We start from the raw sequence: 11,085 nt of genomic DNA on the forward strand, positions 1-11,085 counted from the left end.
ACGATCCAACATCCCTATACAGTGGATATCATTTTCCACATGGACCCCTTCTTCCTGTCAAAATTCAAAATCAAAAAAGACGTTCCTTTTAAATAGGTTGAATAAAATATTGGTGTTTGGCCTCCAGGGTTAAGTCCGCATTACAGTCCATGAGTCGACACCTCGAAGCCACACATTTGTGGGGCTTACCCTCATGAAAACGGTACTGGATGCAACACTGCAATATTTTGTTTGCACGCAGGGACTCTCACCACTAGACCTCGGTACTTTATGCTTGGAAAAACAGATTGCTACCACAAGTCTTTGATTTTCCAACAAAACCATTAGCAACTCACGTGGAGCCTTTGGGACTAGCTCAGGGGGCTGGAGGCCTGGAGCAGCTTCAAAGGGTGCTGGTTCCAGGAAATCTCGATCAATTGGATGAAGGGGTCGAAAGAAGACTCGCTGCCAGCGACCAAACAGGACGTAGCGGAGTCACCCTGACCACGCAGGGGTCCCTCTCCGCGTTCTTGACATGAAGGGGCAAGCATTGAAACTGGACCGGCATTGGGTGTTGAAGTACATCGGTCTGGAGGAGTAAACATACCTATGTGACTATGTAACTTCATGGCTTACACAAAATAAAATTTATAAAATATAAATAAATCATAAGCTACCATGTGTAAATTGCTCTTGAGATGCTTCAAATTCAAGGACCCCTGTGATCACAATTTAAACGTTTAAAACCTCAAAAGCACATTTCAAATCTTATAATTCTTTAATATGTATTTAAATTAAACGCATTGAATTATTCACACGCTCGTTCAGAAATGACACATTTAAACACTTTACAATTATAAGTCTTGATTACTTAAAAATGTGCTTACCATCGATGTAGTGTTAATTGTTGCTCCACTAACATGAAGGGTTAAAGATAGTCTATTCTATGTCGCCACCCTGTGGGTGAGGAATGTAATGGTATGGAACGGAAGTGGGGGAAGGAAGGAGTACAATAAAGAAGTTAAGGAAAATGTACACGCCATTTTTTGCCTGGGTGATTTACTTTAAATAATAATAAGTAAAGCTTGTAAACAGAGACATAACATTGGTGAGTAGGATAATCATGTCCAGACCGCTCGATATTCCTACAGTGGGATCTTTCGATGTGAAGGGCGAACAAGGAAACCTACCTCAAAGGTGGGAGAAATGGGTTAAGCGGTTTGATTATTACATCTCCACAACAGGGACTAATAATTATAAACAAAAGAGAGCGATGCTGTTACATTTAGTCAGTCCCAATGCTCAGGACATTTTTGATACATTCACAGATCCGGGAGATGATTATAAGACAGCTCTCACAAAGTTCAATGAATATTTTGAGCCACACAAAAAATGGCTTTCGAAAGACATGTCTTCCAGCAAACAGTACAGCAGCACAGTGAAACAGTAAACATGTTTGTTACTAGACTAAGACAACTGGCTAAAACCTGTGAGTATGGCAGACAAAATAATCAGAAATCAAGTGATTGACAAGTGCTCATCAAGCAGTTTGCGGTGCTGATTCTTATGAGAATCAAATTTAACTTAATTCAAAGTCTTGACGATTGCAAGAGCCCAAGACATTTCAGAATGGCTACTCGCATGGAATCCTGTACACAGTGCATTCCAAAGAGCACTATAACAGCACATAGTTCAAATCAAAACAATCCGGAATAGTCTGTTTCAGATGCGGGCAGCAGGGACATACAGAAAGTACATGCTAGATAACTACAGGCAAACAGTGCAGAAACTGCATCAAAATCGGCCAAAGTATGCAAAGCAAGCCAATTTAGCAGACAGCAAGGAAACCCCAGGAAAGCACACAAACCGGACACCGTGCACTACATTGGGCTGCCACCAGGTGACAGTGTTTCTTCTGATGATGATGATGTTTTTTCTATGGATCACATTAAAGGCATAGAAACAGTAACTGTGCCATTTGCAAATCAACCTGTACAAGTTTTAATGTGTTGTAGCATTATGTTGGGTGTATTTTGTTTTGTGTACTTTGACAGTTTTGGGAGGATGGCACCGAGAATAGGCCAAATAGTTTGGAATCCTGCTGTGAGATGTCTGGGGAAGGGGGCCTGTAGGTAATAAAAACTCTTTGAAATGGACAAGAGTCGAAATCCCGACACAGAGCTACGAACCCGGGCCAACCGGCATTTCCAAAAGATGGCATAGATTGACATCAGTCATAAATCAACCCCCCCTCCAATAGGACACTGGGGGCTGAAACCAAAATCCAATCTCAAAAACTCAAGAACCAATCACCTATTGATCTGACAGGCGTATAAAGGACAGCGCACGGTCTCTCTCTCTCTCTCTCTCTCTCTCTCTCTCTCTCTCTCTCTCTCTCTCTCTCTCTCTCTCTCTCTCTCTCTCTCTCTCTCTCTCTCTCTCTCTCTCTCTCTCTCTCTCTCTCTCTCTCTCTCTCACCTGAACCAGCAACTTGCTGCCACAGCTCAACCTGTAGCTCTGTTGCCAGAACCAGAACCAGAAACCAACTATGTCTTTGCTGGCAACAGAAGAGTTAAACTGGGAGAAGGAGATTGAGCCGTACGAAGAATTCTTTTAAAGGACTTTATTAAATAAAGAACTTTACAGACTGCGCATATCCGCCTGTGCCCACCTGATCAGTGGAGTTTTACAGCTGGACAATTGACGACTGTAGTCGACTGTATACGAAAGTGTTCAGTCATTTAAATAGCTATTTGAGTCTTAAGAAACTTGACCCTTGGAATGAACAGGGCCCTGCTTTCCTCAAAGACTTTGTCTTCAAGTAACTACGGTGGAAACCCTACTTACAAAGAAGATTTTGTGCACAACCTTGGAGCCTTCAAACCAGTGGAAAATCTGTTTGGAAAAGACTCTACATTCGCGAAACCCCAACTTCCAGGTGCATCGACTGAGTGGAAGTTCTTGGACAAAGCCGAACCGGACTGCCTTTGTTCCAAACCACACGGACCTCGTGCCGTGTGCTGTTATCTGAGCCCGAAGCCAGAGAGGCCTCTCTGCGACGAAGTTCAGATAAGTTTAACAGTTTGGAGTTTGTGATTCATGACATTTGAGAAATCAATTAGAAATGTTAATCTGTGATTCATAACTCTAGAAAGTGTAATAGCATTTAGTTTTCTTAAATATAAATGTGTGTTGCATTAAACTGTTTTGTTGATAATTTTAGAAATAAAATAGAAAGAAAGAAAAAAATATCTTCTCATTCCTGTTTAACTGTTTAGTCTGAAATTGACACAAGTTAATAGACACCAGATTATAGTTGGCCCTGCCTATCCTTAATCATTGAATAATAATCAGTTAAGGGAAATTGTGGTAACAAGTAATGATAGGATCTTTCTCGGCACCTAAACGTAAATGAGACTGATATATATATATAACGAGAAGTTACCTGACATAAATACTAACCTGCGTAGTTATTTAATGTCTGACTAACAATACTAATGAGAGACTCACCTTCGTCTTACTAACCGGTATTGTAGTCAATGTGTTTATAACCTTTTTTGTTTAACGATTTGTGTGTTATCATATGCGATCCCATGGTCTTTGATTTGGTCACGGAAGTGATTTGTCTTTGATTTGTTGATCTAGAGTTGAATTTGAATTAGTTTTTCCCTTTTGTATAATTAGTGTAGTGCTACATTTAGTCTTTGTTTTTGAATAAATTTGACAATTTATATCTTTGGAATTGGTGTCTGTGTCCAATTATTACAGAAATTGAGTTCTACAAGATTCCAGGATTCGTGATAAGGTGATACTATAAATTCACTTCTTTAACTGAAATGAATAAGTGTACCTTATGCTACAGTGTTAATGTTCTAGGCTCAACAACCTGGAAAACCCTGAAATTGGACAGTTAAGTTTTGCATTTCACTGACAAAAAGGTCTTCCTATACGGCTCACCACAAACCTTTGGAGGTGCTATAATTTCCAAAGTCAAAACCGCTAGCTTGCATAGAGCTATGGGTATTGCATCTCCAACCTTACCAGTTCAAGATACAATATTGTCCTGGTCCTGACGTGTTAGACAGCGCTCTCCACCACCATCATCAAAACCCCAAATGAGGGAATATATCTTGGAAGAATTGTGTTCCATCCCTCCAGTACAGTTCCAGAGACTCGTAGAATCTATGCCAAAGCGCAATGAAGCTGTTCTGGTGGCTCGTGGTGGATATATATATATATATATATATATATATATATATATACATACAGGGGTTATATTGGGCTGAAGCCCACCAGCAGCCTCCATGGTCAAGGGAAAACAAGTTTGCAATGTGTTTTAGCTTAAAATATATTTAGCCAAAATTCAATGAGCCTACCACAAGTATTATCCTTGCCATGCACGTTCCCCAAAGTGAAAGGGCAGCCTGTTCTTCCTCTTCCCAAGATGTGTATGTGTTGTGTACACCCAAAGATGAGCATTCTTCTCTATTGGAGAGCGCTCTTGAGATGCTTCAAATTCAAGGACCCCTGTGATCACAATTTAAACGTTTAAAACCTCAAAAGCACATTTCAAATCTTATAATTCTTTAATATGTATTTAAATTAAACGCATTGAATTATTCACACGCTCGTTCAGAAATGACACATTTAAACACTTTACAATTATAAGTCTTGATTACTTAAAAATGTGCTTACCATCGATGTAGTGTTAATTGTTGCTCCACTAACATGAAGGGTTAAAGATAGTCTATTCTATGTCGCCACCCTGTGGGTGAGGAATGTAATGGTATGGAACGGAAGTGGGGGAAGGAAGGAGTACAATAAAGAAGTTAAGGAAAATGTACACGCCATTTTTTGCCTGGGTGATTTACTTTAAATAATAATAAGTAAAGCTTGTAAACAGAGACATAACATTGGTGAGTAGGATAATCATGTCCAGACCGCTCGATATTCCTACAGTGGGATCTTTCGATGTGAAGGGTGAACAAGGAAACCTACCTCAAAGGTGGGAGAAATGGGTTAAGCGGTTTGATTATTACATCTCCACAACAGGGACTAATAATTATAAACAAAAGAGAGCGATGCTGTTACATTTAGTCAGTCCCAATGCTCAGGACATTTTTGATACATTCACAGATCCGGGAGATGATTATAAGACAGCTCTCACAAAGTTCAATGAATATTTTGAGCCACACAAAAAATGGCTTTCGAAAGACATGTCTTCCAGCAAACAGTACAGCAGCACAGTGAAACAGTAAACATGTTTGTTACTAGACTAAGACAACTGGCTAAAACCTGTGAGTATGGCAGACAAAATAATCAGAAATCAAGTGATTGACAAGTGCTCATCAAGCAGTTTGCGGTGCTGATTCTTATGAGAATCAAATTTAACTTAATTCAAAGTCTTGACGATTGCAAGAGCCCAAGACATTTCAGAATGGCTACTCGCATGGAATCCTGTACACAGTGCATTCCAAAGAGCACTATAACAGCACATAGTTCAAATCAAAACAATCCGGAATAGTCTGTTTCAGATGCGGGCAGCAGGGACATACAGAAAGTACATGCTAGATAACTACAGGCAAACAGTGCAGAAACTGCATCAAAATCGGCCAAAGTATGCAAAGCAAGCCAATTTAGCAGACAGCAAGGAAACCCCAGGAAAGCACACAAACCGGACACCGTGCACTACATTGGGCTGCCACCAGGTGACAGTGTTTCTTCTGATGATGATGATGTTTTTTCTATGGATCACATTAAAGGCATAGAAACAGTAACTGTGCCATTTGCAAATCAACCTGTACAAGTTTTAATGTGTTGTAGCATTATGTTGGGTGTATTTTGTTTTGTGTACTTTGACAGTTTTGGGAGGATGGCACCGAGAATAGGCCAAATAGTTTGGAATCCTGCTGTGAGATGTCTGGGGAAGGGGGCCTGTAGGTAATAAAAACTCTTTGAAATGGACAAGAGTCGAAATCCCGACACAGAGCTACGAACCCGGGCCAACCGGCATTTCCAAAAGATGGCATAGATTGACATCAGTCATAAATCAACCCCCCCTCCAATAGAACACTGGGGGCTGAAACCAAAATCCAATCTCAAAAACTCAAGAACCAATCACCTATTGATCTGACAGGCGTATAAAGGACAGCGCACGGTCTCTCTCTCTCTCTCTCTCTCTCTCTCTCTCTCTCTCTCTCTCTCTCTCTCTCTCTCTCTCTCTCTCTCTCTCTCTCTCTCTCTCTCTCTCTCTCTCTCTCTCTCTCTCTCTCTCTCTCTCTCTCTCTCTCTCTCTCTCTCTCTCTCTCTCTCTCTCTCTCTCTCTCTCTCTCACCTGAACCAGCAACTTGCTGCCACAGCTCAACCTGTAGCTCTGTTGCCAGAACCAGAACCAGAAACCAACTATGTCTTTGCTGGCAACAGAAGAGTTAAACTGGGAGAAGGAGATTGAGCCGTACGAAGAATTCTTTTAAAGGACTTTATTAAATAAAGAACTTTACAGACTGCGCATATCCGCCTGTGCCCACCTGATCAGTGGAGTTTTACAGCTGGACAATTGACAACTGTAGTCGACTGTATACGAAAGTGTTCAGTCATTTAAATAGCTATTTGAGTCTTAAGAAACTTGACCCTTGGAATGAACAGGGCCCTGCTTTCCTCAAAGACTTTGTCTTCAAGTAACTACGGTGGAAACCCTACTTACAAAGAAGATTTTGTGCACAACCTTGGAGCCTTCAAACCAGTGGAAAATCTGTTTGGAAAAGACTCTACATTCGCGAAACCCCAACTTCCAGGTGCATCGACTGAGTGGAAGTTCTTGGACAAAGCCGAACCGGACTGCCTTTGTTCCAAACCACACGGACCTCGTGCCGTGTGCTGTTATCTGAGCCCGAAGCCAGAGAGGCCTCTCTGCGACGAAGTTCAGATAAGTTTAACAGTTTGGAGTTTGTGATTCATGACATTTGAGAAATCAATTAGAAATGTTAATCTGTGATTCATAACTCTAGAAAGTGTAATATCATTTAGTTTTCTTAAATATAAATGTGTGTTGCATTAAACTGTTTTGTTGATAATTTTAGAAATAAAATAGAAAGAAAGAAAAAAATATCTTCTCATTCCTGTTTAACTGTTTAGTCTGAAATTGACACAAGTTAATAGACACCAGATTATAGTTGGCCCTGCCTATCCTTAATCATTGAATAATAATCAGTTAAGGGAAATTGTGGTAACAAGTAATGATAGGATCTTTCTCGGCACCTAAACGTAAATGAGACTGATATATATATATAACGAGAAGTTACCTGACATAAATACTAACCTGCGTAGTTATTTAATGTCTGACTAACAATACTAATGAGAGACTCACCTTCGTCTTACTAACCGGTATTGTAGTCAATGTGTTTATAACCTTTTTTGTTTAACGATTTGTGTGTTATCATATGCGATCCCATGGTCTTTGATTTGGTCACGGAAGTGATTTGTCTTTGATTTGTTGATCTAGAGTTGAATTTGAATTAGTTTTTCCCTTTTGTATAATTAGTGTAGTGCTACATTTAGTCTTTGTTTTTGAATAAATTTGACAATTTATATCTTTGGAATTGGTGTCTGTGTCCAATTATTACAGAAATTGAGTTCTACAAGATTCCAGGATTCGTGATAAGGTGATACTATAAATTCACTTCTTTAACTGAAATGAATAAGTGTACCTTATGCTACAGTGTTAATGTTCTAGGCTCAACAACCTGGAAAACCCTGAAATTGGACAGTTAAGTTTTGCATTTCACTGACAAAAAGGTCTTCCTATACGGCTCACCACAAACCTTTGGAGGTGCTATAATTTCCAAAGTCAAAACCGCTAGCTTGCATAGAGCTATGGGTATTGCATCTCCAACCTTACCAGTTCAAGATACAATATTGTCCTGGTCCTGACGTGTTAGACAGCGCTCTCCACCACCATCATCAAAACCCCAAATGAGGGAATATATCTTGGAAGAATTGTGTTCCATCCCTCCAGTACAGTTCCAGAGACTCGTAGAATCTATGCCAAAGCGCAATGAAGCTGTTCTGGTGGCTCGTGGTGGATATATATATATATATATATATATATACATACAGGGGTTATATTGGGCTGAAGCCCACCAGCAGCCTCCATGGTCAAGGGAAAACAAGTTTGCAATGTGTTTTAGCTTAAAATATATTTAGCCAAAATTCAATGAGCCTACCACAAGTATTATCCTTGCCATGCACGTTCCCCAAAGTGAAAGGGCAGCCTGTTCTTCCTCTTCCCAAGATGTGTATGTGTTGTGTACACCCAAAGATGAGCATTCTTCTCTATTGGAGAGCGCACAAGCCACAAGGAGCCACTCACTTGTTTGAACAGCGCACAAGCAAAATTCTTTCCTTTGTTGCAAGACATGCTGATGGTAGGTTGAATCAAGTGAAACGATGTTAGACTGCTTGTTAAACACCAGGCTGATGATGATATTAGCTAGCACATTTGTCAAAATAAGTGACTATTTTATGACTAGTTTGAAGTCATATTGATCGATTTAACACTTTAACCTAACTAAGGAGGATGACGAAAGTTAACTACTGTAACGTTAGCATATGTGATTGAGCAGCATCAAGTGCTGTGGTAAATTATCTAATCTCCACAACACTAGCTTGCTGTTTCTTCAGAAAGTGTGCACATTTAGAAAAAGTTGTCTTCTTACTTGTTCTATTGTGCTCCACCAGAACAGTGAAGCAGCAGGATGGAAGGAAGGAAGGTAGCAAGCGGAGGTGGCTGATAGATTATTTCCAATTACAGAGGTATCTTGCTAGTCTAAGTCGTTAGCTAACACAAATTTATAATCACTCATAGCTACTGTCCAACATTTAGCAGGGTTTTAGTAGACATCAATAATACCAGTTCTCACAAAATTGGGGAATGCATTACTAAGTTTTAATTTATGGGGAAATGATTTGTGAACATGCAGTTTTTTTTTAGCTGTGTAACTGAGATTCTGCTGAAAAGAAACGTGTGGTTTGTTTACATTGCGTCATTCATATTTACTAAAATGTTTCTACATAGGTTTGACAAAAAATATGAACAATGGAAATAATTTTGGGGGGCACATGCCCCCCCGTGCCCCAATGGCATGACACCACTGATCCTATGTATAGGTTATCCATATTTTGTAGTTATAGGTTATAGGATTTGGGTGGGTTAAGCTCACTTTTTATCATAAATCTACAAACAATTTATTTAAGAAAAAGCTGCAGAAGACTTTATAGACCTATAAAATAACTGAAAGCTGTGAAAATATTTTCTGACCTGGAAAAAAAAAATTACCTACATGTTTGGTTAATGTTCTGACTGACATAACACAAAAGAAACCCAAAGGCTAGAGTCCATTCCCATCCATAGCAGTCGTGAGTTCTGTATTTCTTTTTCAATAGCTTTTCAGCTTCAAAATGCTATAAAGCAAACCAATGGCAAAGGAATTTAATCCTACAATGGTATTGGCAGGTTAATGTTCGTATCTCAGTTTGGAAAGGCAGAGTCAATGGGAGCCTGTGTGAAAAAGCATGTCATTCCAAAAGCCCAATCACAACATAAACCTTCTAGGCAACATAATAGATTCACTTAGTATTGTCAAATGACTGACTGGAAAATACCCTTAAAATCTGCATTAAAAATCAGTTAAAGAAAAAACTGACAGTTCATTTTTCTAAGCCATACATTTAATTACTTTGTACATCAAGGCATATGCAATCAGTTTTTATACATTTTGGAAAATCTAGTTTGGCATTGCCCCCCCACCCCCACTCCACAGAAATACTTACTGGCCTCCACACAGACCTTACAACATTTATATAAACATTCATTTAAAGCTGCTGTAAGACAAACTATTTGTGTGAGTGTGTAAAACATCTTCCTTCTATTAAACATTTTACCACCCATAAAACACAGGAGAATAGCAACCTTGTATTTGTAATGCCTTTCAGAAATACTCAGAAATACTTGAGTAACAGGACTGGGAAAGCCAGGATTTATACCATCAGTTCATGTGACTTATTGTTTTCAACTAAAGTAAGAATTGGAATGTGATGTTATACCTAAAACAACATTACTCTATTGTTTTCTTTCAGATGTTATGAGAAAGCTTTTTCTGCGAGTGAATTAATTGAATCCGTCAACGCAGGATCTGTCCCTGGACAGTGTGAGAATCGCAACTCAGTCAATAGAAGGAGGTTCAAAATGAATACTGGGAAGAACACCTAGTCACTGTGTTTATTAGTCATGGAGAGAAGTGTTCATTTTATGTCTTGTTTCCATTTACAACTGAAAATGAAGTGAATAATTGAACTTCATGAAACACTCTGGCTATACACTGCCATTATAACAAAGAGACAAAGCTACTTAACACATTTAAAGCAATATTCTCAGTTTTAAATGTTGGAAAAATGAGACATCAAGTCCCATATTTTGGGCACTCAATAAACCTATGCTTTGTAATTAAAAAATGTATATTTGAAAGCACTGCCAAAAAATGTGATCACTATAAATGTAGCAAAAATTGAAACCCAAAATTAAAAATGTTACTGAGCACCCTCTAAAAGAGGTTCCCTAAAAACACCAATCACCTCAGTATCTATCTGGAGCTCACAAGTCGAATGCAGACAACATGAACTCTGATTTAATCTCTTTGGGAACAAGGCATAAATAACGCTGGGGAATAGTCCCTTTCCCTTTGTTTATTAGCATTATCTCGATATGAGATGCATTGCAAGCACTGCAATAATTAGGTCTGTGGATGCTTTATTAATGCATGTATCAACTTAATGCACAGCAACCTGTCTCCCCCACTCCTGAAGGTTTTATAGGCATCTTTAAATCAACTGCTGGATCCCTGGGAAATAGGTCACTTATGAATAGTTAAGAAGATAATTCAGGAGATCATTGGAACATAAAAAGAGAAACCATGTCTCCCTCAATGGTTTTGTTTGCACACTGCTTTTATACTAAATCTATATAGATCCCAAGTACTATGTGTTTCTTGAGATCCATTCAAGAGTTTCAGTAACACATAAGCACATGAGTGTTGGGACACTATTAATTCA

Source organism: Amia ocellicauda, chromosome 17 (genome assembly GCF_036373705.1).
Source record: "Amia ocellicauda isolate fAmiCal2 chromosome 17, fAmiCal2.hap1, whole genome shotgun sequence".
Taxonomy (NCBI): Eukaryota; Metazoa; Chordata; class Actinopteri; order Amiiformes; family Amiidae; genus Amia; species Amia ocellicauda.